This window comes from Polyodon spathula, chromosome 7 (genome assembly GCF_017654505.1).
Source record: "Polyodon spathula isolate WHYD16114869_AA chromosome 7, ASM1765450v1, whole genome shotgun sequence".
NCBI lineage: Eukaryota > Metazoa > Chordata > Actinopteri > Acipenseriformes > Polyodontidae > Polyodon > Polyodon spathula.
This window is the reverse complement of record NC_054540.1, coordinates 42,532,054-42,557,594: the sequence shown is the minus strand read 5'-3', so window position 1 is coordinate 42,557,594 and position 25,541 is coordinate 42,532,054.

Below are 25,541 nucleotides of genomic sequence, written 5' to 3'. Positions count from 1 at the left end.
CCCTTTCAACTTCATTTAGCATGAAATTCACATAACTCTTATCATCAATTCACATTCTAACACATTCCTTTTCAAACACACCCTCTTTTATCATTCTTGTGAATTTCAATGAGAAAGTTTGAGGATATGTTAAACTCTCTACTGTATATAAAATCTGCAATTTTTCCAGTTTCTTCACAGTCAATATAGCTATCTCTCTCCCATGAACAGAGCATGGCCCATCTCTGCACTTTATTAGCAGAAGAGAGGTTAGTTCAACAACATGACTATTTTGAATTTGGCTGTAAAGTTAGACCTTTTCATTACATGGTTATAGTTTTTAGTGTGATAGAAAACATCTTGTAAATAAACCTGTCATACACAAGCACTTATTTTTTAACTCGATGACCAAGTAGCCTTTCCACTGCATTTTTTTCAATAACTTGAAGCTCTCTACAAACTGGAAGGCCAAGAGTAGTGACACAATCATTGTATTTTCTTGCCCAAGAAATTCTTGTTGATCCAAGAAGTTTGTTTAACAAAATATGTACAGGTTCACTGGCATTTTGTATGTTTGTAGCTTTGCTGTTTACCTTTTTTTAACACTTTTAAACACTTGTTTTGATATGCTCTGTGTACCCTGGAAAAGGCTTTTTAATATCATGTTGTACTCTTCATAAGGGAAAGCAGAGGTTGCCCATACAAAGTTTCAGTTTGGTTTACAAACTCCTTAAGACCCACACTTACTTTTCTAAGAGTTTCTCTATTTTTGAGTCTTTCAAAAGATTATACACTGGATAGACCAAGTAAAACCGATGTTGAATGTATCTCGAACATAAAATCCCAGTTAAGCATGGCAGTGAATAAAATAAGAGAAATTATCTTTTCCTTTAATGGGGTATACTCTAGTGAATCGTCTTCCCTTGGGAACATGCTCACCAGGAAGGATGGATACAAAAGTCACAACCATACTTGTGTTATGAAGGGCTGGTCTAGCCACTGAATCTGCTGAACAAATTAAAGTATGTATTTTAACAACCTTCTGACCTTCTCCGGGAATTGTTACTGTTACACCTGTTTCATGCAAATCAGTTAACTCTTTAACAAAAACACTCGAGTAGCTATCCATCCTGGGCTTTCCTGGGAAAAACCGCAGACATGACAACAGAACATTGTTGAATCTTAATTTGTATGGGAGTTCATTCACCATTACCTGAATAGGCTAGAAACTGCTTCTGGATGATTTAAATACTGAGACACCATCACTGCTCCACTGAAGAGAAATGTCATTCTGACCAAACTGTGTGGAATTCCTTACTTTTTGGTACAGTTTGCCAGATGTGACATCACCTATCTCTCTGCTTCTAGTGTGGACATTTTTCTGGATGGAATCTAAAACAGCTTATTTTTCAAGCAGTTCCTGCAATTGCTTTTTCAATGGGAACTGGATGAAAAAGTGACCAGCATTTTTGCTTAATTTTGCTTAACACCTCACCACATTCTGTACAGGAATATCATTATCAGGGCAGATGTATGATTGGCACATTTTACATAAAAAATGCAACACCATCGATGACAAGTCTGCACAATTGAACTTTTTGTACAGATGGTATTTGGTTGTTTTAGGAAAGTCTTTAACATGACATGCCGTAAATTCAGAAGATTATCCAAAGAAGAATCTGTCAGTTGATGTTTCAATGCAAAGGCCATAATAAGCAGGTCACTTTCAATCTTACTGACCGGTGCTCCTGGATATAGTGGCTGATTGTCAAACTCATCCTACAGAAAAGAAAAAAATACAGCTAGGAAGAGTAGAACCCACAGGAAGTCTTAAATGGTATTATCATTGATCAGAAACGTTATTTGGAATCCATAACTTTAAACAAACATATCAGGAGAGATAGATTCCTAAGTCCTAAAAAGTGTTTAATTCTGGATTTGCAAAAGTGTATAATACTGAAGCGATGGGGAATGACGATGACTGCATGGACTGTGGGGGTGTGTTCAGATGGGGGAAATTGAAAAAATGTTTGTACAGTGTATACTGCATTAAGTGTTGCGGCGGCCAGGGTTGTATTGTATTTTGCCATAGTTAGAATGCGTCTCTCTTTCTCTCTCTCGCTCTCAATAACTACTTTACCAAACCAACGTAGTAAGACCATCGTTTAGTTCCCAAACATAATTGAAACTACTCACTCTTGAACTTCTGCTTCAGTTCACGAGTGGTCTGAGGTAATGGTAATGCATTGTTACACCATCGAAACCATAAACGTAATAGCTCACCAAACGAAAAAAAATATCTGCACACTTGATTTTTCAGAATGTTAGGGATTGGACGTTAAGCATACAGTCTATACGATAAGATTATATAGCATTTAAAAGATTATATAGGTATTTTTCTTAATATAATTTTACCTACATTTTGACAGTATATACTCTTTTACTCTTTTTTAATGAACTAGCCTACATATTTTATTTACTTTTGTTATTTAATAAACTGAGCACGCCGCGGCTTTTTTTTTTTAAACCGCTGATACCTTTGTTGTTTGTCCTTCTATTGTTAATCTATACTCGCAAATGTTTTTTTTTTTTTAATTGATAATTTACTATTTGCAAATGTGCATGTTTGTCATTTGTTGTTCGTTAATTGTTATAATGTGTTTATTTGTTAATAGCAATGGTATTCAATACCACTGTTTAGATCAACCAAACAGACATATGGTGTACATGTAAGTGCTTCACTTTCTTTAAATATTCCATATCCATCCAAACAACACTTATGGGACAACGTTGTTGTAATGACACCTATTTATGGCACATTTCCTGTAGATTCCTGATACAGATGGAGAAGATACTTCAACAGATGAAGATTATAGACAAAATTCAAAAGAAGGATTTAAAATGTCAAATGAAATTATAAGAAAAGAGAATAAGACTAAGACGAGATAATGCTAACTTACGGACAGTTCTCAGGATTCTTAAAGGTTGGTTGATCTTAGCATTTTAAGTTGTTTCAGCCTAGTAATTACTTTACAAAATACATATTAAACAGAAACATAATGCTATTTGTTACATGTTAGGTCAAAGGTTGTGTGGGGTCACCCAAAAATTAGGTCAGTCCTAAATCCACAAATTAATAGATTTGTGTTTTGCTAGTTTGTTTAGTTTTGTGTTGTGGAAATCAATGCATAGTAAAGTGAGGATTTCCTAATACCAAAACTACTGTATCATGACAATGATAGAAATACTTTTATGTGGCTTAATATTTATTTTTAAGAAAGTGAAGTGCAGAATAATCTAATCATAACTATATAATATACATGCATTTAGTCATAAATACTACAGATAATATAAAAAAATAAATAAATAAACAGCAAAAGACAGCTAACATTTTAACATATACTTCAGAACTCCCAGACATACTGCAGCAAGTGGAATTGCTGAAAATGCAATTGTCCACCACCAACTATCAAAAGATGCCAACACCATTAAATGTGATACCACCTGCAAATACAACAACGGGAGAAAAGAGAGATGAGGTAGGAAAATTGTGTTATTTAGGTTAATACCAGACAACTGTCTGCTGGCATAGTAAGGGAGCATAATGGAAACAATTCCATTCCTTAAGGTATAACCCAAACAGAAGGGTGTTACTATAGCATGGAGAGGTTTGTCTTCAAAAACACTGAAGTACACAGTATCCATGGTGTAAAAATGATAAGTCATGCAATTTTAAATATCCGAACTTGATAGCTAATATTGTACATCAAACATCTTTAAATGACTTGCTAGTGTATATATATAATTATTTCATTTACCCACACCTTTGTTTATGATTTTAGAAGGTACAGCTGACAAAGTGTCAGTATCAAAAAGGAAGCTACAGATGTGTTGTCACAGAGACACAGTGAAGCTAACTGCAGACCTATTACGGGTAGCTCACACTGCTGAAGAACTCGCCAATAAATCCCTGACTGGATTCAAATCCAGTGCACATAAGGATTCACAAGCAAAACAACCCCTTGATCCAGATATTGTGGATGTGATTATTGGTAAGAACAATCACATTTTAATTCAGTAAAAGCTTATATAAGCAAGTAATAGTGTATGAAAAGGCATGCAGTTCTACTGAGGTTGCCAGGCTGTGGTAGGTGACTATTTTATACTTAAACTTATGATCAGGTATGAAGGCATTAGAAGTTCTGTTTAGAAATATTGGTCCCTATTTACACATCTTTAAGGAGTGTTCTAAATAATATTTTGTTAAGGACTGTTACTTTAATTCCTATTTAACTTAATGTTTAAAGTTAATAAAAGCCATTGAGACTCCTTTTTTTTTTTTTTTTTTTTTTTTTTTAGGTAGGATTTAGGTCTTATTCAGATTTTTAAAGCATTATTTAAACTCCAAACATGTGTAGTGATACTCTTGAAAAAACAGTCCTTAACAAAAAATTCCTTAATACTTTAGTAAATAGAGCCCATTATTTGAATATTATTACTACATAAATGTAGTTTGAAATATAAGACCCTATTCCTATAACTTTTGAACCATGTAGCCTAGTTAGTTTACCTACAGTCAGGTCACCCTTGCACAATCTGATAGTTGGAATATTGTTTTCTCAATGGAATATTTAACCAATAACACACCAGTGGGGCATTTGTTGTAGAATAACACCACGCCTTGGGTAGCAGTATCAATAGCATGCCATTGGGTGCCTTATTCAGATTTTAAAATGTTTTAAAAAAATATATATATATCCTTACATTTAAAGAGAGGCAACGCTTTTAAAAATTGAATAAAAAACATTAACTACTAGCTTTTAAATTTGCTGACAAACAATGCAGTAACCTTAGGTACCGCAAATATATATATATTAATGAAAATTGAATGATACTCTACTGTACAAGTATTTTAAACTTGTCATTTTTTAATTGCATTTGTGGTTTTTTCTTTTAGTATTTACTTAGTGTATGCAAACAAGCAACTGGGAAGTAGTGAAAAAGAAGTATGGAAAGCCATCACAGCTAAACTGAACAACGATGGAAGACTGGTTGCAAGAAAAGAATGCACAACAGGACAACAGATAATATCACATTATATTATAATCTGACTGATTCCGTGTTTATTGAAATCATTAGATTAGGCCCCTTTCTGTACTGTCCTAACAGTTTCTTTAGTGTATTTGTCTGTAAAAGAATGCAAACAACAACTTCCAGGTTTAGATAAATAAAATAGAGCTTGTTATTAGTATGTACTGTAATTCTAAATTAAACTTTTGGGAACTGTACATCAAAGTTCATAGTCAGTCTTATTTTTATTTTATTTTTTCATGACAAGCTACACTCTACAATTATGCTGTAGATCATGTAAAAATAGAAGCTGTCTTAATTAAGTGTGACTTTTAATTCAAAACCAGTTCTATATTTTTGTATCCTATTCAATTTCCTGTGGGGAACCCTAGAGGACAGATATATGGAATACCCTGGAGGATACTCTACAGGACAATCCTACTGATTATCCCATAGGGCATTCTAAAGGGCAGAGTAACCTATAGTATAGCCGAGTCCTATAGGACACTAAAAGAACAGTGATTTTGTTTCCTATAGGACATTAAAATTGCTATAGGCATCATGCAGCACATACCAGAGGGCAGTTGGAGTATCCTACAGTACATCTTAAAGGTGAGTCCTACAGGACACATTAAAAAGGACAATGCTGTAAAATATCCCATAGGACTCATGCTCAATTTACCATAGTTCATCCTATAGGATGTTAGATAGTATTTTTTTTAATAGTAATCCTATAGGACATTTTTATAAGGGAAGCAAAGTCAAAATCTTGAGGTGGGCATCTCTGGTTGAGTTGACACTGAATTACCCTATTGTAACTTTAGATTTTAATTTTTTTTTATCATAGATTGAACCCTCTGCAATGCTACTGATGTCAGATGAACAGCTATCAAAATACTTACCCTTATATGGAGATTGTCTGGCAGTTTTGTCATACTGCAAAAGGAAAGGCAGTACTGAAAACAGCCGGCAGTCAAAGCTCTTTGAATGTTTAAAACTGAATTTAGGAAAGAATAAGAAACCAAGAACTGACAATACAGAAGATGCTCACTGTGAACTCAGTGGCAAGAGAAAGTCAGTAAAGGAAAGTAGAAAAATTGAAATTGGATGGATGCTGTATGAGGAATCCCAGAGTTCTTTTGTACAGGTTGGCACAAAGCGAGGTGGTGGAACATGGAAATTGGAGGTGCCAAAAGAATGGAGGAAGGATGTCCTCCTTGAAGCGGGAATACGATTGATTTTCCCAAATGCAAAAAGCAAAAAAAAACGCATCATTGTAAAGATGGACTTCAATCATCTGACACAAACTAAAATTCCACAGTTGACCACTCTGATTGATAAAATATGCTCTCCCGACTGTCATACCACTTTACCTTGTGCTGAAATAGATGAACGATCAACCATCTTGCCATGAAGCAGTACAACTACTAGCAATGCCATCTGCAACAACTTCCATTAATGCTGAAAAATCTACTAGCATTGGTGCTTGTGGAGGTGACCAGGACCCTAACAGGTCCAGTAACATCATTGTCATCTATGAAGGTACAGATGAAGATACTTGTTTCTTGCATAGCGAACCTGAAAGTGGTCAGGCCTTGGACCATTCTCAAGACAGCAGTATTTCATTTTTCGTGGGAAATGATGGAGAAACCAATGACCCTCCACTGGATGATACTCTACCTCTGTCAGATACTTTCCAAGAAAATGCCTGCTTTTGTGTTCATCGTGGCCAACTGTTACAAGAACTCATTGCACATTTCTGTGAAGATGGCATTTTTGAAAATGAGATCAGCATCCAACTTGTACTCCCTGATGGTAAAATTGAAAGGGCACAAGATGAAGAGGGTGTCATGAGAGATTGCCTAAGTGAGTTTTGGAATGATTTCTATGAGCAGTGTACACTTGGCACAACTTACAAAGTTCCCTTTCTTAGACGTGATTTTGGGGATAAAACAATGGGAAAGTGTAGGCTGGCTGTTCGTTTTTGGTTGGAAAAGAGAAAAGTACTTTCCTATAAAGCTAGCTCCAGTAATTGTAGAGCAACCTGCATGTGGCGCTGTAACAAGCATCCTGTAGTTTTGATTTGGTTGACAAAGAAAAACTATAAAAAGGTACCAACAGCAGGTAATTTTGCAATGATTTTATATGAAGTAGTCCACAAAGAATTGCTTCGAGACAGCTTTTGTGATTGACCAGTGGTCTGAAATTCTTGCCCCAGTGGCTTCAGATTTTAAAGATCTGCATAAAAAGTATGATGAAATGCAACTGTGTTCAAGAAAACTTGTGAAATCTCTAAAATTCCCAACAACTCTTACAAAACCAACTAAAAGAGAAATCCAGACTTAGTTGTTGAGATACATGAAGGAGTCAGATTTGGAACACCAGTGGTTGCTTTCTTGAGTATCAGTATGCTATGATAACTATCCTTATTTTTGATCAGAAATGAATAGAGTTTTGGAGAGTAATTTTTTGGTTATGATTTGGTGTAAGACAGTGTTTGGAAATGGGTTCAGAAATCAAAATAACTGAGTAATGTCTAAAAGAATGGGGTTTATTTTCAAATATGATCCAGGGGGATAACAATGTTATGATTTACATTTTGCATATACACATTTTGGGTGTATTGGTTTATTTTAGTTTTATTTTAGAGCTTGTGACTTCATAGCTTTCAGTAGTAGTTATTAAAGGGGAAGTCAGGTATTTATTTTGTGTGTTACATGTTGCCATATGTTGCCACAACTGTTTAAGTAAGGTATGCATGTTAGTTTTTTGTTTTTCTTGACATTCTGATCACTTCTTTACACTAAATTGCAAGCCACTGTACTTGGTTTCACTTCAAATGTACCCTTCAGAAGAATTTCAGAACTACATTTCCCATCATCCTGCCTCTCACATACAGTGGCTCTCAAAAGTATTCACCCCCCTTGGACTTTTCCACATTTTATTGTGTTACAACACAGACTCAAAATGGATTTAATTAGGAGTTTTTGCCATAATATCAAAGTGAAAAATAAAATCTACAAATTGTTCTAAACTAATTACAAATATAAAACAGAAAATAAATGATTGCATAAGCATTCACCCCCTTTGCTATGACACACCTAATAAGCTCTGGTGCAACCAATTGTCTTTAGAAGTCACATAATTAGTTGAATGCAGTCCACCTGTGTGCAATTAAGGTGTTTCACATGATTTCAGGTTAAATACAGCTGTCTCTGGGAGGTCCCACAGTTGGTTAGTACATTTCCTAACAAAAACTACATCGTGAAGACGAAGGAATATTCAAAGCAAATCCGCAATAATGTTTTTCAAAAGCACCAATAGGGTAGGATATAAGAACATTTCCAAGACACTGAATATCCCCCGGAGCACAGGAAAGTTCATTATTAAGAAATGGAGAGAATATGGCACAACTGTGAATCTGTCTAGAACAGGCCGTCCTCCAAAACTGAGTATCCGGGAGTGAAGGTCACTAGTCAGGGAGGCCACCAAAAGGCCTATTGCAACTCTAAAGGAGTTACAGTCTTCCACGGCTGTGCTGGGAGACACTGCATATGGCAACAATAGCCCGGGTGCTTCATAAAATTGGCCTTTATGGGAGAGTGGCAAAAAGAAAGCCATTGTTGAAAAGAACACATCAAATCTCAGCTAGTTTGCAGAAGGCATGTGGGAGACTCTGAGACCAAGTGGAAGAAGATTCTATGGTCTGATGAGACCAAAATAGAGATTTTTGGCCTCAACGCTAAGCATTAGGTTTGGAGCAAGCCTAACACCGCACATCATCCTGAGAACACCATCCCTACATTTAAGCTTGGTGGTAAAAGCATCATGCTATGGGGATGCTTCTCTGCATCAGGGCCTGGAAAGCTTGTGAAGATAGAGGGCAAAGTGGATGCAGCAAAGTACAGAGAAATCTTGGAGGAAAACCTGCTGAAGTCTGCAAGAGATCTGGTACTTGGGAGAAGATTTATCTTCCAGTAGGACAATGACCCCAAACATACAGCCAAAGCCACACTGGAGTGGCTTATAAATAAAAAGGTCAATGTCCTGGAGTGGCCCAGTCAAAACCCAGACCTCGATCCAACTGGAAAGAGTTGAAAATTGCTGTTCACCAAAGGTCCCCATCCAACTTAACGGAGCTTGAGCAATTTTGCAAAGAGAATGGGCAAAAATTGCAGTGTCCAGATGTGCAAAGCTGATAGAGACTTATCCAAATAGATTCATGGCTGTAATTGCTGCCAAAGGTGCCTCTACTAAATATTGACTCAAGGGGGTGAATACTTATACAATCAATTATTTTCTGTTTTGTAGTTAATTTAGAACAATTTGTAGATTTTATTTATCATTTTGACATTATGGACTTTTTTTGTGTTGATCAGTGGCAAAAACTCCTAATTAAATCCATTTTGATTCCATGTTGTAACACAATAAAATGTAGAAAAGTCCAAGTGGGGGTGAATACTTTTGAGAGCCACTGTATGTATGGCAGGGGTGCTGGGAAATGTAATTCTGAAGTTCTTCTGAAGGGTACATTTAAAGCGAAACTGAGTAGTGGTACGAATGTCAAAAAAATTTATAAAAACAATACATACCTGGGGTGCTCAGAGTGACGCTTCCAGCAAAGACGCACCGCATGGAGTGCAGGATGCGCCCTATATCCTGGAGATCACAGGTTCAAATCCAGGCTATGTCACTGTCGACCGTGACCAGGAGTTCCCAGGGGGCGGCACACAATTGGCCACGCAAAAACAACCCCTGTGTATGATAGGGCACTTGCAGATCTGCTGAGGAGCCATCAGAGCTGAGTTGTCCTCTGGCACTATAGGCCTGGTGGCTTCGATGCAGATTTGCAGTGTGAAAAATGACAGATTAACAGGACACGTTTCGGGGGACGCATGTGTCTGCAGCTGTTCCCCGAGTCACCAGGGGTTGCTATGGTGAGCTGGGATTCAACAACACAACTGGGGAGAAAACTGGGGTAAAAAGAATTGGAGACGACTAAGTTAAAAAACAATGCATACTTTACTTAAACAGTTGTGGCAACATATGGGAACATTTAACACACACACACACAAACTCATTTTAAATAACAAATATAGGAGTATGTTATGCTGATGCATTTTATTTTATTTTATTGCTGTACATATATTTTCTGAAAATGACCTAACATTACGAGTGTTAAATATCTGTCAAATCTTTTGTAAATCTATTGATATGCAGCCAGTTTACAATAAAGTTTGTTCAAAGTTTTCAAGATTTGTTCTATTTATAGTATTATCACACTGTTCAATGATATTTTCTTATTAATAAGCTAATATAGCAGGTCAACTATTTTTGAACTGCAACAAAATGAGCCGTAGTGAGTATAGTACGCAAGGGTGTTGGTTACCATGGATATTGTCACTGCTTCTTGTGCAGACAACATCCACGGTAACCCATGCTTTCAAGTACCTTAATGTTTTTTTTTAAACAGATTTAGTAACGTATTATAAGCAAAGAAAAGAGAAATCGATAGTTTCTGAAGATTTATTAAGAAATTTGACAGATAATCTTCTGCAACAGAAAATACGAGTAACTATTTTTTAAGTGGATTTTTAAAAAACTATTTTTTAATTTATTAAATTAAAAAGATGTTACATATAACTTTAACCAAAATAAAACTTTTTTTTTTTTTTTTTTATCTCACCAAATGCAATAACAGGCATTATCAAATATTAAAGCAGTGTACACTAAACATTAAATGTTTTGACAGATATCTTTTTGCAAGATTCCCCCTAGCAGTCTAGGAAGGATTCTGGAACTGTGAGCAGTCACCCTTTACACATTTGTTTCAAGCACAAAGCTATATAGGAAGTTGATCAGCATCTACAGAAAGATTGCTGACTTCCCTCAGATTACACTTTAAAACATTACGCACATGCCAGGCAATGTGATTCTGTGCACAGAAAGACACTATTTACTACATCTATCTACACAGAAAGCCTTTGCCTATTTACACTATTGGGAGTCCCAGGCTACGATTGTCAAAAACTAGAAAAAAGAAACTGCCAGCCCCATGTAGCACAAATAACTCTCAACTTCAGGATCAGAATCACTATACTGTTATGAGCTACCAGTTAAGCAGTTTATTATTACAATGAAAGAGTTGGTGTTCCATTCCACGATACTAGGTAGATGTATTTGAACAGGACCTTGCAGTAGTGAATGTCATTGACTTAATACTTCCAACATCATTGACTTCTTCCACTTTCTTAAGCGAGTAAAGGAAATGGCATTCCTACCTGGTCCCTTAGGCGCACATACATATTAACGGATTCATATACATCATTTGGCATGTGCAGATTGGTCTCCACTAAGAGGTCAAGGCATAGAGCAAACACATCACAAGGATACTCCTTAAATAAACATTCTTCTCTACACATCTCCTGAAACACAGCATCTACAGGATGCAGGTAGTCTCTTGTCCCATATAAATTGGGTGCTGCATACATGATGGCAGGGTGACCATTTGGGGATCTAGCATTATGTGCTAGAAGGATGCGATGGTTGCTCCAACTTGAGCAAACTTCATTCAATTCAGTCTGTAATATACATACGAGCTGTGAGGTACTGTATGTGAAAAAATATGTACATATGGATTTATTTTAGATCTAGTTTTAAATAAAACACAGTAAAATGTGTTGTTCTTTGTTCTCTTTTTAAAGTTTTTTTTTCTATGAATATTATTATCATTATTATTATTTATTGTCATTCTCTTTAACAATACTTGAATTCATTTAACTAATTCTATGGTTGGAAATCCTGCACATGCAACAATTAACATGTTGTTTTGACCATACCCTGTTTAGCACAAATCCTGGGTTACTTTACCTCAAATAGCATTAAGTATGGTAGTCTAAGACTGGGGATAATCAACGTCTGTAAAACCAACAATATGAGTTCAGTGCGAGACAAGCTGTTAATTGTTGCATGTGTAGGATTTACAACCATAGGAATTGTTAAAAGTAATTATTGTTGATGATGGCAATAACAACAACAATAATAGAAAAATAAATAGCATTAAATAATATACAAAGAAAACCACACATGTAATAGTATCTGTTTTATTTTAAACTGGATTTAAGGTAAGTCTACTGCATGTATTTTCTCACTCAAGTCTCCTGGGATTCAGCACCAATCACTTCTCCATAAAATTGCATTTTAAATGGATTATGTAGCTGTATTACTTGCTAAAGCAAAGTATTATGCACACATTGAATCATTTATGTAGTACAAGACAATATCATTTGTTTTCTTATCCATATATCTTGTTAGCTATCATATATATATATATATATATATATATATATATATATATATATATATATATGTATATATATTAAACCAACAATATAGGGCTTAGAAAACATTGGAGTTGTGTCTATGTGCCATATGCATACAATACAAAAAGGTTTGTTTAAATTATCCAAATTATTTTTTAACACTGTTGACTGACTCACCTGAATTGAATAGTGGAAACAAAACTGAATAAGGGACTTATCCAGGTAGCTGTCTACAAAATTGCTGTCTCCTTTTAGGTAATCAAAAAGGTCAAGCCAAAACTGTATGCACTCATTTCTGAGTGTGAGCCACCACTGTTCAATCCTTTGGTTACCTGTACTAGGACCAGCTATAACACTTTGATCAGCTCCGTGTGGGTCTCCACCATGCAGTCGCAGAAAATGCTGCATGTCGGCAACATGAACATTTTCCATACCCATTTCAATCCTGATTTTGTGGGGACATCCCTGACGTTCAGAAACGGCATTCATGTAATGCCCGGCAATAACACCTGGATCACTGTTGTTTGTGTATGCATGTAGCCATATAATCTGATGTGAAAATCTGTCAATGCATTAATTTATGACGATTCCATATGCCTTAAGTTTGTCGTACCCATCTATGTGCCAGACAAAATTGAGCCCATGGAGAAAAAACGACTAGAGACATATGCTTTACATCTTTTCGATGATGTTGAACAGGGTCCGCCACTCATACTGGAAAGGGAAAATCGTAATGTTGGACCTGGTCCAACATTGGACCGCAAAGGATAAGACACCCTCGAATTTAAGACGTAGCCCAAAAAAATAAACATCAAATAAAGATACATTTACAAAGATACAACCTTGATTATAGATATAAGAGCAATTTATACAAAGGAATACTCCATTGTTTGAAATGACATGCTATAAACCTGTCTATTAGGAATATTAGTAAACATATTGCATATTGGTAAATTAACATGCCTGTAGCAACAAATAATCTCTCCTAGTCATCATTCTTTGAGCTGGAGGAGTCCTCTTTATTATTTGACATCTCCTAGACAAGGACTCTCGCTTCTTTGAAAATGGCTGCTTGTATGATTTGAGATCAGGCAGTAACGTTTTTGTTCGTCTTTTCTCGGGCAGTCAGTAACGTTCCTGTTTGTGTACTCTGGCAGTCGCATCTTTGTTGCTGATTTTAATCTGAAAATCACTGTACTCAAATTTAAGCTGCAGGCCATTTTTGAGAAGAAAAACTTGGTTTTAAAAAGTTTGTCTTAAATTCAAAGAAATACAGTATGTATTTTTATTAGGGTTGCTCTGATTATCGGCACTTATTATTCAACTATTATAGTTGATTGCAGATTTTTTTTTTTTTAAATGTAATCGCCTTGCAGTTTTATTTTTCCTAAGATCTGCATTTTCTCTGAAGCGGGAAACAAACAGTTGAAGGTCTTAGTAGGTTTATCCAATGGGATAGTCAAAGATCTGCCCTGGTTTACAGCTGTCCAATCTATTAAACTGTTCAGGTTGCAGGTCTCCTGAGGGTGACAAGAAGTAGCCTTGGACTTCTTTATGCCCATCAGAATGAAAAATTTGTGGATCCGCCTACTCTCAAAATCACAACTTTGATCAGAGTGCATCCTTTTTGAAAAGCCGTAATGTACAAAGTACTTTTCCCACAGCAACTTGGTTACTGTGAGGGCTTTTTGATCTTTGGTCGGGTCTGCTTGAGCATACTGAGTGAATGGTCTGTTATGACGAAGACATTGCACACACCCTTACTGTCTGGTTCGATTGCTAAAAAGACCATGCACACCAAGCTGAGGGGCTTCTCTCTGTTTAAATGACAATGGAGCAGCTCGCATAGGCAAAGTCTTACAGGGAATACATCTTCCACAATTCTTACAGTGGCTCTCCACCTTCAATCTCATTCTAGGCCAATAGAATCTGTCCCTTACTAAGGATTTTTTTTTTTCAAATCCAAGATATCCAAGATCATTTAACCCTTTTGCAGTCCTATGTCGGACCAAGTCCGACATTAAAATTTTTCCTTTCCGGTCTGACATCATCAAAAAAGCGTCAATCACCAGTCCCTAGTTGTTTTTTCTCTAGAAAAAGCCAATAAAAACTTTCTATGGCCAAGAGAAGCCGGGAAAAAAATGGAGGCGGAGCTGAGAAATATGCATAGTCCTTAAACGAGGCAGTCTTCCCAGCGACAGCGAGTGGAAGCGACAGCGAGTGGGAGAAGTACTGCGTGGAAAAGTACAGAGCAGTTTCGAAGCAGAAAGGAGAAATTGCATCTTGAATTGCTTTAATCGGAAAACAGAGGACATTGGGGAAACACAGCCGCGTGTGTTTTTCTGATAACAAACAAGCTGAAACTCGGAGCAGCTGATTCAAATTCAGCGCCGTTTTGAGACACGGGCGAGGGGAGGAGCCGACATCAACGAGGCAGTCTTCCCAAACAGCGAGTGGAAGCGACAGCGAGTGGGAGAAGTACAGCGTGGAAAAGTACAGAGCAGTGTCGAAGCAGAAAGGAGAAATTGCATCTTGAATTGCTTTAATCGGAAAACAGAGGACATTGGGGAAACACAGCCGCGTGTGTTTTTTTTTAACAAAAAGCTGAAACTCGGATCAGCTGATTCAAATTCAGCGCCGTTTTGAGACACGGGCGAGGGGAGGAGCCGACAGCACAGCAGAACAACGCAGTTAAACGAGGCAGTCTTCCCAGCGACAGCGAGTGGAAGCGACAGCGAGTGGGAGAAGTACAGCGTGGAAAAGTACAGAGCAGTTTCGAAGCAGTTGGAAAGCAGGTTGACGGCTGCAGAAGAAACTAAACTAAAAAAAAAAAAAAAAAAAACCTCAACATGGTCTTCAAGCCAGTAATCTGTGACACCTGCTTGATGTGGGAAATCCGAGAAAACCCAGCGGAGCTAAACCAAGTGTGCGTAAAGTGCCGCGCGATCCAGGATTTGCATAAACTAGTAAGCATGCTAGAAATTGAGCTGGAAGAAGTGAGACAGCAACAAGATCTTGAGGAACTGGCACACCCACAATTCATGGAAGTCTGCATCACCCCTAATAGACTGAAAGCCACCAGGGAGATAGAAGGTCAGAACAGCTGGGTTCAGGTAGGCAGAAGCAGGGAAAAAAAGAAACTTCGTCAAACACAACCACCAGAAATCAAAACAACCAACAGATTTGAGTCACTTCAGAATTGTGATGAGCAGAACCAACAACAAGAGAATGAAAGGAACAACATCCAGGACCCCATTGACAGTGGTGACCAGACAGCAAAAAGAAGGGATTCATGATTGTTGGGGACTCCATATTGAGAAACACAGCAAGTTCAGCAGTTTGGACCCCCTTACTACAACAGTGTGCTGCCTTCCAGGAGCCTCGGTCAAGCACATCACTGAACGTGGGGCTCCTAGAACGAACAGGAGACGACCCGGTAGTAGTCGTCCACATCGGTACAAACATTGGAAGAGACAGACCAAAAGAAAACCAAAACTGTGGTATTTTCTGGTATACTACCCGCACCTTGCAAAGGACCATATGGACAGCTGGAAATAATTAATCAAAACGCATGGCTGAAGACGTGGTGCACACGGGAAGGCTTCACCTATCTTGATCATTGGACCACATTCTACAACGAGGACTATCTGTTGACGGGATGGACTGCATTTAAATAACAAGGGAACTAGTCTACCTGGAGAAAAGATCCTCGAGCAGGTTCGGAAGCATTTAAACTAGAAAGGAAGGGGGGAGAAATCAACAAAAAAAACAGAAGGGAGACCGCATCAAAACAAGAACAACAACTCAGGTAACTGTATTTATCTAAATGCTAGAAGTATCAGAAACAAAAGACTTGAAGCTACTGCACATCAGGTAACTATGATGTGAGGTGTTACAGAAACGTGGTTATCCGGACGAATATAATATTTGTGGGTATACAAAGTATAGGAAAGACAGGCAGGACAGAAGAGGAGGAGGGGTAGCGCTATACATAAGAAACAGTCTTGAAGCCCAGGTGCACCGAATCAATACTTGGCCAGATTCAGACGGTGAGCACAATAATCTGTTATACAATGACATTAGAAATGTGTGTGAGAAGCCATACTAATGGGGGATTTCAACTTCCCCCAAATAAAATGGGAAAACCCGGTGGGTAGCACGAAGCATACTGAAATGGTGGAAATGACAAATGACTGTCCTAACACAATTTGTCAAGGCACTGACTTAGGCATGCCTTGAGTCTTTTCGAAGATAGAATAACTAAAACAGAGGTTGCAAACTCAGACCACAACATGGTCTCATTTGAAGTGTTTTTTTTAAATCCTCAAAAGTAAAGACTAAAGCTAAGGTTTACCCTAACAGAAGTAGATTGGAGTAAAATAGAGAAAACACCCACAGAAGAAGGACTGTAGTACTGCGCAAAACAATTATATCCCTAAAGTAGACAAATCTAAATGTAAAACTAAATTGCCTCAATTAAAAAAAAATATTCAGCGAAAAAAAGGCACTTTACAGAGCATTAAAAAAGGACCAAAAAGAAAGTACACAGAAAGAGTACACAGAACTGCAAATGCAAGTCAAAAAGGAAGTTAGAAAGGCCAAGAGAGAAATAGAAATGAACATTGCTAAGGGAGCTAAAACCAATTCCAAAATGTTTTTCCAATATTACAACAGCAAGAACATTCAAAGAGGAGATTAAATGTTTAAGAGATACAAATGGCAAAATCGTAGAGGAAGAAAAAAAAATAGCAAAAATGTTAAATGATTACTTTTCACAAGTTTTTACAAAGGAAGATACTGACAACATGCCCCACATGTCATCCAGTTCCTATCCAGTTTTAAATAACTTTAGCATAACTGAGGCAGAAGTGTTAAAGGGACTAGGAGCTCTTAAAATAAACAAATCCCCTGGGCCGGATGAGATCCTCCCAGTAGTACTCAAAGAAATGAAAGAAGTAATTTACAAACCGCTAACCAAGATCATGCAGCAGTCTCTTGACACAGGGGTGGTACCGACAGACTGGAAAATTGCAAACGTAATACCGATCCACAAAAAGGGAAACAAAACTGAACCAGGTAACTACAGACCAGTAAGCCTGACTTCTATTATATGCAAACTTATGGAAACTATAATAAGAGCCAAAATGGAAAATTACCTATATGGTAACAGGGTACTGGGAGACAGTCAACATGGTTTTAGGAAAGGGAGATCGTGTCTAACTAACTTGCTTGATTTTTTTGAGGATGCAACATCGATAATGGATAATTGCAAAGCATATGACATGGTTTATTTAGATTTCCAGAAAGCTTTTGACAAAGTCCCGCACAAAAGATTAATTCTCAAACTGAACGCAGTTGGGATTCAAGGAAACACATGTACATGGATTAGGGAGTGGTTAACATGTAGAAAACAGAAAGTACTGATTAGAGGAAAAACCTCAGAATGGAGTGTGGTAACCAGCGGTGTACCACAGGGATCAGTATTAGGTCCTCTGCTATTCCTAATCTACATTAATGATTTAGATTCTGGTATAGTAAGCAAACTTGTTAAATTTGCAGACGACACAAAAGTAGGAGGAGTGGCAAACACTGTTGCAGCAGCAAAGGTCATTCAAAATGATCTAGACAAGATTCAGAACTGGGCAGACACATGGCAAATGACATTTAATAGAGAAAAGTGTAAGGTACTGCACGCAGGAAATAAAAATGTACATTATAAATATCATATGGGAGATATTGAAATTGGAGAAGGAATCTATGAAAAAGACCTAGGAGTTTTTGTTGACTCAGAAATGTCTTCATCTAGGCAATGTGGGGAAGCTATAAAAAAGGTTAACAAGATACTCGGATACATTGTGAAAAGTGTTGAATTTAAATCAAGGGAAGTAATGTTAAAACTGTACAATGCACTTGTAAGACCTCATCTTGAATATTGTGTGCAGTTCTGGTCACCTCGCTATAAAAAAGATATTGCTGCTCTAGAAAGAGTGCAAAGAAGAGCGACCAGAATTATTCCGGGCTTAAAAGGCATGTCATATGCAGACAGGCTAAAAGAATTGAATCTGTTCAGTCTTGAACAAAGACTACGTGGCGACCTAATTCAAGCATTCAAAATTCTAAAAGGTATTGACAGTGTCGACGCAAGGGACTTTTTCAGCCTGAAAAAAGAAACAAGGACCAGGGGTCACAAATGGAGTTTAGAAAAAGGGGCATTCAGAACAGAAAATAGGAGACACTTTTTTACACAGAGAATTGTGAGGGTCTGGAATCAACTCCCCAGTAATGTTGTTGAAGCTGACACCCTGGGATCCTTCAAGAAGCTGCTTGATGAGATTTTGGGATCAATAAGCTACTAACAACCAAACGAGCAAGATGGGCCGAATGGCCTCCTCTCGTTTGTAAACTTTCTTATGTTCTTATGTTCACCACAGACACAAACAAACAAGATAGCTGCTTCTGTATCCAGCGTTCAAAGAAAATCGTTGACATTTGCCAAGCTTTTTGAGATGTTATAGTAACAAAATAATGACTTGGATAGCATTATTGAGGAGTTTGGTCATAAATCGAGTGATCAAGAGATGATTTATCGTTATGCATTCCTATGAAGCGATATGTGATAAATACAAAGAACAAGGGGTGGGGCAGGGCTGGAGATACAGTACTGAGTGTCATGTTGATATGCAGTGCCTTTTAAAACTGTTTTGCTGTGAATAAAATTAGTTTTAAACAGTGCGTGTAAAATAAACAGCTTGTGTGAAAATTAATTTGACCCGACGTGCCTGACAAGCGCTGAATAAATGGACCGTAAAGGGTTAAAGAGTTCAAAATTATCTTCTGAAACTGGTCTGGTAATACCAGTTGCTTTAACATAGACTGCTCAGAATCTGATACATGATACCTCTTTCCAGCTTCAGGTGTTCTCATTCACGTAACAACAAAGATATGTCAGGGTGTGGAACTGTTTTAGCTATGTTGAGATCTCTTTGCTCAAGGGCTGTCAGAACTGTTCCAGTGCTAGAATCCTCCTGTTGTGCCTGCTGAATATCTTGCTGGCTGATCCGAGATAATTTGCTTACATCCATCCCGGTAAGGCAACAATAGGCTTTAGGAATAGCAGCCGCAGGTGCCCCCGGTAGATCAATACAGTGGTTAGGGAGGGTATTACATCCTCTTCTGCTGTAAATAACAAACTGGCACAAGGCTTTGACTCCCCATTCAGCAATCTCTTTAAAGTTGTCTTCGACATCCTGTGCTAAGTGATGCCTTCTGGGCAATGCATCAGCATCGATATTTCAGCATGAAAAATAAGTGGAGAGAGCAGCTAACCTGTGACATCCAGTTTAGCCAATGTCTGAGGGTGTCAAACTTCTAATAAACGCGACAGGTCTCAGGCCTTCAGAATGCTCCTGGTACAGAACTCCTCCAAGCCCACCTAGGCTAGCATCCACATGAAGTATGTAAGGCTTTTGAGGATATGCAAATGCCAACACTAGAGCCTTAATCAAATGCCTGGACTCTCTGGAGTGCCTCCTCACATTTAGCATCCCATCTGTCTCTAAATGGTTTGTAGTAACTTTTATCAGGTAAACTCTTCTTACTCCTTGACTCTAACCCTAATTAAAATAAGGTATGTACTGTAGTAACCACGTGACAGTCCATTGACTCTACATAGTCCTACAGGATGGTGGTGGATATCCTTGTAGTAATTGATTTAATGGATGTATAATGTTGAAATATCCTTTAATCAATCTCCCATAGTACCCACAGAATCCTGTCCTAATAAGGATCTGAGAGTAAGAAAACAAGGCCTGATATTTTCTTAATACCTATTGAGACTGAGAGTAAAAATTACCAGACACAACAAACAATTTCAAGTTACAGTAATCAGGCATTATTATTAACATACAGGTACAATTATAGAGAGAAAATCACTACTTCTAGAGTTTATGAATTAGCCCTGATACAGAGTAACAGATAAAGTAAAATACTTAGCTATTAGCTCTGGAGAGTTGACACGTATCAGATGTTGTCCTGCATTTTCCAACCGTGTTGAGGTTCACATTGTAAAGATACATAAAGTCTACAACCCTACCCCAGTCCACACATTCCTTGACAAGCCCACTCCCCTTATCAGCAACTCCTCACTTTACAAATAACATATGCCACCTCCCCCGACAGTTCTCAGATCAGGAGAGAGGAGGAGAGACATAGAGAGAGTGGGAAGGTGGAAGAGAGACAGAGAGAGGAGTACCCCTTGTGATGACCTACTTCAGTGTTGTTTCTTAACTAGAATACTATTGGCTTCTCTTTATCTCAATGAAACTAGATTAAGTTATATATTCAATTGTTTAGTAAAGACTGTGCAGGTCAGTGGCATATGGAGCCCCAAATGTCAAAAAGAAGAGCTCACCGGGGTTCAAAATCAGGAGTCTCTACAGCATGAGAATATGTCCCAGATGACTTGCAAGTACCTGATTGGAAGGTGTTTTTGTTTTAATGCCAAAAATAAAAGGAATCTGCTACATTATCTGAGCAAGTATTGGACTCCTGATCCATCAGTCTTGTCCTTGGTGGTATGAACAAAGACCCAGGTAAAACAATCCAGATGACAAAAGAAACTGTTAGATTTCTTCCAAATCTGAGCTGTATAAAGCATGAGGAAGCAGACATGAGGATTATTGCTCACATTAAACATGCTGCTTCAGAAATAGACTATGAGGGAGCAGTTGTGCAGGCAACTGATACAGACATAATCCTCCTCTGCATTTATTTTTCATCAACAATACCTGGCCTACAGGAATTATGGGTTTGGAAAAAAGAAATGTATATTCCAACCCATTTCCAAGCAACTAAGTTGTAAATTTAAGATTTCAGAATCCGCTCTAAAGGGCCTACTGCTTAGTACTTACATTTTTACTGGCTGTGACACAATCGGTTATCCTTTCAGGAAAGGGAAAAAACAAGTTTCAAAACTTGTTTTGGCTTCCTGCAATGATTTCACTGCCCTTGCAAGCTTTGGTGAGAATATCATGTCATGCAGGTGAAAAAGTGTTTGACAATGTTATATCAGAGGCAAAGGAACTATTTGTAAGGCAGAAAGAAATTTGACACTCGACAGACTGAGAGATCATTTTTTCAGAACAATGTCTGTCAGAGGAGACCTTAGAAGCTTGCCTCGTACCGATCATTCTCTTCATCTGCATGCATTGCATGGTCTTCACCAAATATATGTGAGCAAAAGTGCTCCCATGAATGATCCAACACTTCCAGACCCACTGGACTTTGGTAGAAGAGTAACCAATGGCATCCCTACTCCTGTACTAATGACAAAGTCACCAAAGCCACTGTTACTGGAACAAAATTCATTTTGTGGGTGTAAGAAAGGATGAAAATGCAGGGCCTCAGTGTGGTGCAATAGGGTAGCTAGCCATAGTTTTGAGCCTCTTTTTGACTCTTTATCTCTTTTGTGGCAAGACGGCCATAGCGCATTGTGTCAGTGTGCCCGCCCCTGTGCGTCTGTATGTTTATATTTTGTGTGTTTAATATTCGGTGTATATGTATAGATGCACAGGATATAATGTAGGTTATGAGCATGAGTAATATAAAATGTAGATTTGTATTTAGGTACGAGGATTGCACATCATTTCACGTGCAGTAAAAATGTATATAATGTGTGTCATGGGAGTGCACTAATTAACTCACATGCAGATGTACCAAGACTCCAATTGAATGATTGATTAGCAATCGAGTCTCAGTACAGATGTATAAAAGGTACATGTTTTCGCCCACTCAGGGTTGTGTGTTCGTAAGTGGAGAACATGATTGGAGACAGAGGTAGTAGTACTAATTATCATAATAACAGCTCAACGTGTCTATTTGTATAGTTTGTTTTTGTTTGTCTCTTTGTTTTAGCCACCAGTGCCGTGTCCTGTGTTCTTGTTTGTCTTTTCTGTTTGCTAATAAACTGCGGAGCCGCGCATTCAAATTCAACTCACTCACCACTCTATGTTTCATTTCCTGGTTCTGACATCACCACTACAGCCTTGTGACATATGGGGTTAGAAATGGGACAACAGCGCCTCTGTCAGACCACGGAAAAGTGTTTTCTTGTTTGTTTGTTTTGTTTTGTTTTTGGAGGAAATAAATGAATAAATAAATAAATAAATGGAAGGCTGGAACTGGAGGACCTCCTTGGTGGTTTGGAGGACCAAGGCTGGTGCCTTGCTTGCGGGGTATACGGGCACACGGTGGTCGTCTGCCCCTTCCAGGAAGAAGAGGAGAAACCAGCCCAAGAGAGGAAGATAGGGAGAAGGAGCAGGAAGAGAAGGGGGAGAGGAAAGCTGCAACAGCAGGAGGAGGTCAGGGATGACGGCTGGGAGGCCTGTTTAAAGAACCATGCGGTGGAGTTGTGCCCTGCTGTGGGGCATATGGGCACACGTTGGCCCTATACCCCACGCAGTATGAAGAGAGGGAACTAGCGCCCAAATGGGGGACCGCGAGAGTCCAGCGCCCAGACAGGGGGACCGCGGGAATCCAAAGCCCAGGAGGCAGCTGTTCCCAAATCCACCAGCAGAGGAAGAATGCCTGCTGGTTTCACCTCCACAGCCTGAGTGTGAGGAGCCCGAACATCCAGCTCCCACTTCTTTTGCCAGGAGACTACACGCTGCTCTCACCTCTGTCGCTAGGAGACTACACGCTGCTCCTACCTCCACTGCTTCCACCACAAGGAGCAGAGCAGTAAGAGCTGCCTCTGCCTACACCACCGCCAGGAGCAGAGCAGCAGGAGCTGCCTCTGCCTCAATTACCTCCCCCGGCAGGAGCGGAGCAGCTGGAGCTTCCTCTGCCTCCTCCACCACTAGGAGCAGAGCAGCAGGAGCTGACTCTGCCTCCGCCACCTCCACCAGCAGAGGATAAACACTTGCTGGTTCCGCCTCCACCAATATGGGAGGACTGCTTAACACTCCCACCTCCACCACAAGAGGGAGACTGCCTACAGTTTCCCCCTCTACCACGAGAGGAAGGACCAGGATGTGATGCTGGCGGTCCTCAGCAACCCATGCATAAGCTGCTGAGGGAAGCATGGGGATGAACCGCCGTAGAAGCTTGTCCTGACTCCCCTCATATCATCACTCAGGGATGCCTGCATGACACCGCCCAAAGATGCCATCAAGTCATTGCTCAGGGATGTCTGCATAACACCGCCCAAGGATGCCGGCCTCAATAAGCGCAAGGATGCCTGATTAAATTCTCCCAAGGATGCCTGCCATTCTGCATCGCCTGGGGTTGTCTGTTGCACTGCATTGCCTGGGGTTGCCTGCCACTCTGCATTGCCTGGTATGTGGTCAAGGTGATGTCACAATTAATTCATGTGCAGACTGTGCCAGGACCAGATTGAATGATTAGCAATTGAGTCCCGGCCCAGCTGTACCCTTTGAGTAGTACGAAAGTACCGGTACTCTGGTACTCTCTGGTCCCCAGAGAGTATGAACATACTGATATGTTCTACAACTTTAAACTTCAATTACTGAGCCTAAAAAAATCCCTGTTCGCATAATGTTGTATCACAAGGTTTCTGTAACACCTTTATTGGTCCCTTTTACCCTCTGCCAGATACTGACCGAATTACATAGAATTATCCCAGTCTCAAAAATGTCAGCAGTATTTGTAAACCGGCAAAAATCACTCAGTGACTAAGAAGTATTAGTAATAGTACTGAATTCAGATTCCGATTTAAATTCAAATACATACAATTCTTCCACTGAATCGTATGTCAGTGAGTGTGTCAGTGAAGACATAAGGAAAGAATATTTACCATCAACATCAAGTGACAGTAAAGAGGTGGCACTAAGCTCTGTGCGTTGTTCCATGATTCAAGGAGTATCATACATTGAAACATTAGACACTCTCACTCCCTCCGCCCCCACAACCTGTTTACCCAGATATGATTTATTCATGTCTCTCTCTCTAGTTCAGCCTTTTTTTTGTTAGGATGTGATGTTGTGGTTGTTCCACCTCGTTGTTTATTGCATGTTATTTTTTAGTCAAAACCTTTCCTTGTGACTAAATAAAAAAATGTATTTGTTTTTATTTATTTACGGTAAAAATTATTTGTCTGTATTTCATCAGCATTCATTATATACATACAAACATATACAGTAGCTTTCAGCTGATTTCTACGCTGTACTCGTAATAATCAAGCGCATGCAGTAGACAGAAAAAAAAAATAAATCACTAGCATAAAACCGGCAGTGCATTTTAGAACTCACTACTCAAATGGTTAAGAGTCATGAATTTCTTACTCAGGGTTAGTGTGTTCAAAGGCAGAATGAGAGATGTGAGATCAAAATAACAATTGCTACCTGTGCTGGTTTTACACCAGCATGATACTTGTTTGTTCTGTGTCTGTTTTGTTTGTTTATTTTAGCCACTTTGCCTTTTGGTTTGTACGGGTGTTTTGGGTTTATAGTCCAGTCTATACACAAAGGCCAACAGTTTCTATCCTTTAATCGGAGGGTGCCTCGCAGGAGTAAATCAGTGCTACTCTCGGTGCTGCCAGAGGTGTGGTCCATTGCAGCTAAGTATTTCAGTGAGGTTGCAGATGCGCTGTGTCTCTTAGGAAGCTGATTGTATCAGCAGCAGGCCCCCTCAGGCTTTTGAACCAGTTTTAATTGGTTTGAGTTTGGTTTGTACATATGATTTGTTCCTTTTCATTATACAACCCGTAACTTACGCTTCCCATTTAAATGATGAAGGAAGTGAGAAATCATTCAAACTGTCTGTAAATATTGTGTGATTTTCCCATGTTTAATGTAAGCTCTAAATTAGCACAGGGTTAATGAGCTCTTAAAATTAAGCTGTATATAGCTGATGCACATCAGTAGTTTGCAATCACCAGCTTTGTCGTTCGACCTTGTGATACGTGGGTATAGTGCTTTGCTGCCTGTTAGAATTGAGCAAAACTCATAGCATTGTTCTTAAATGTACAGTAACATCTTGTTATCTGGGTTTGTGCAGACATTGATAAAGTGAAGAAGAAACGCAAATGTGCTTTGTCATGTTAGGGAAATAAAACCAAATTTGGCAATCAGCATAGTGCCATTCTCTTACAATGTGCTCAGCACAGTGCTATTCTCTTACAATGTGCTCAGCACAGTGCTATTCTCTTACAGT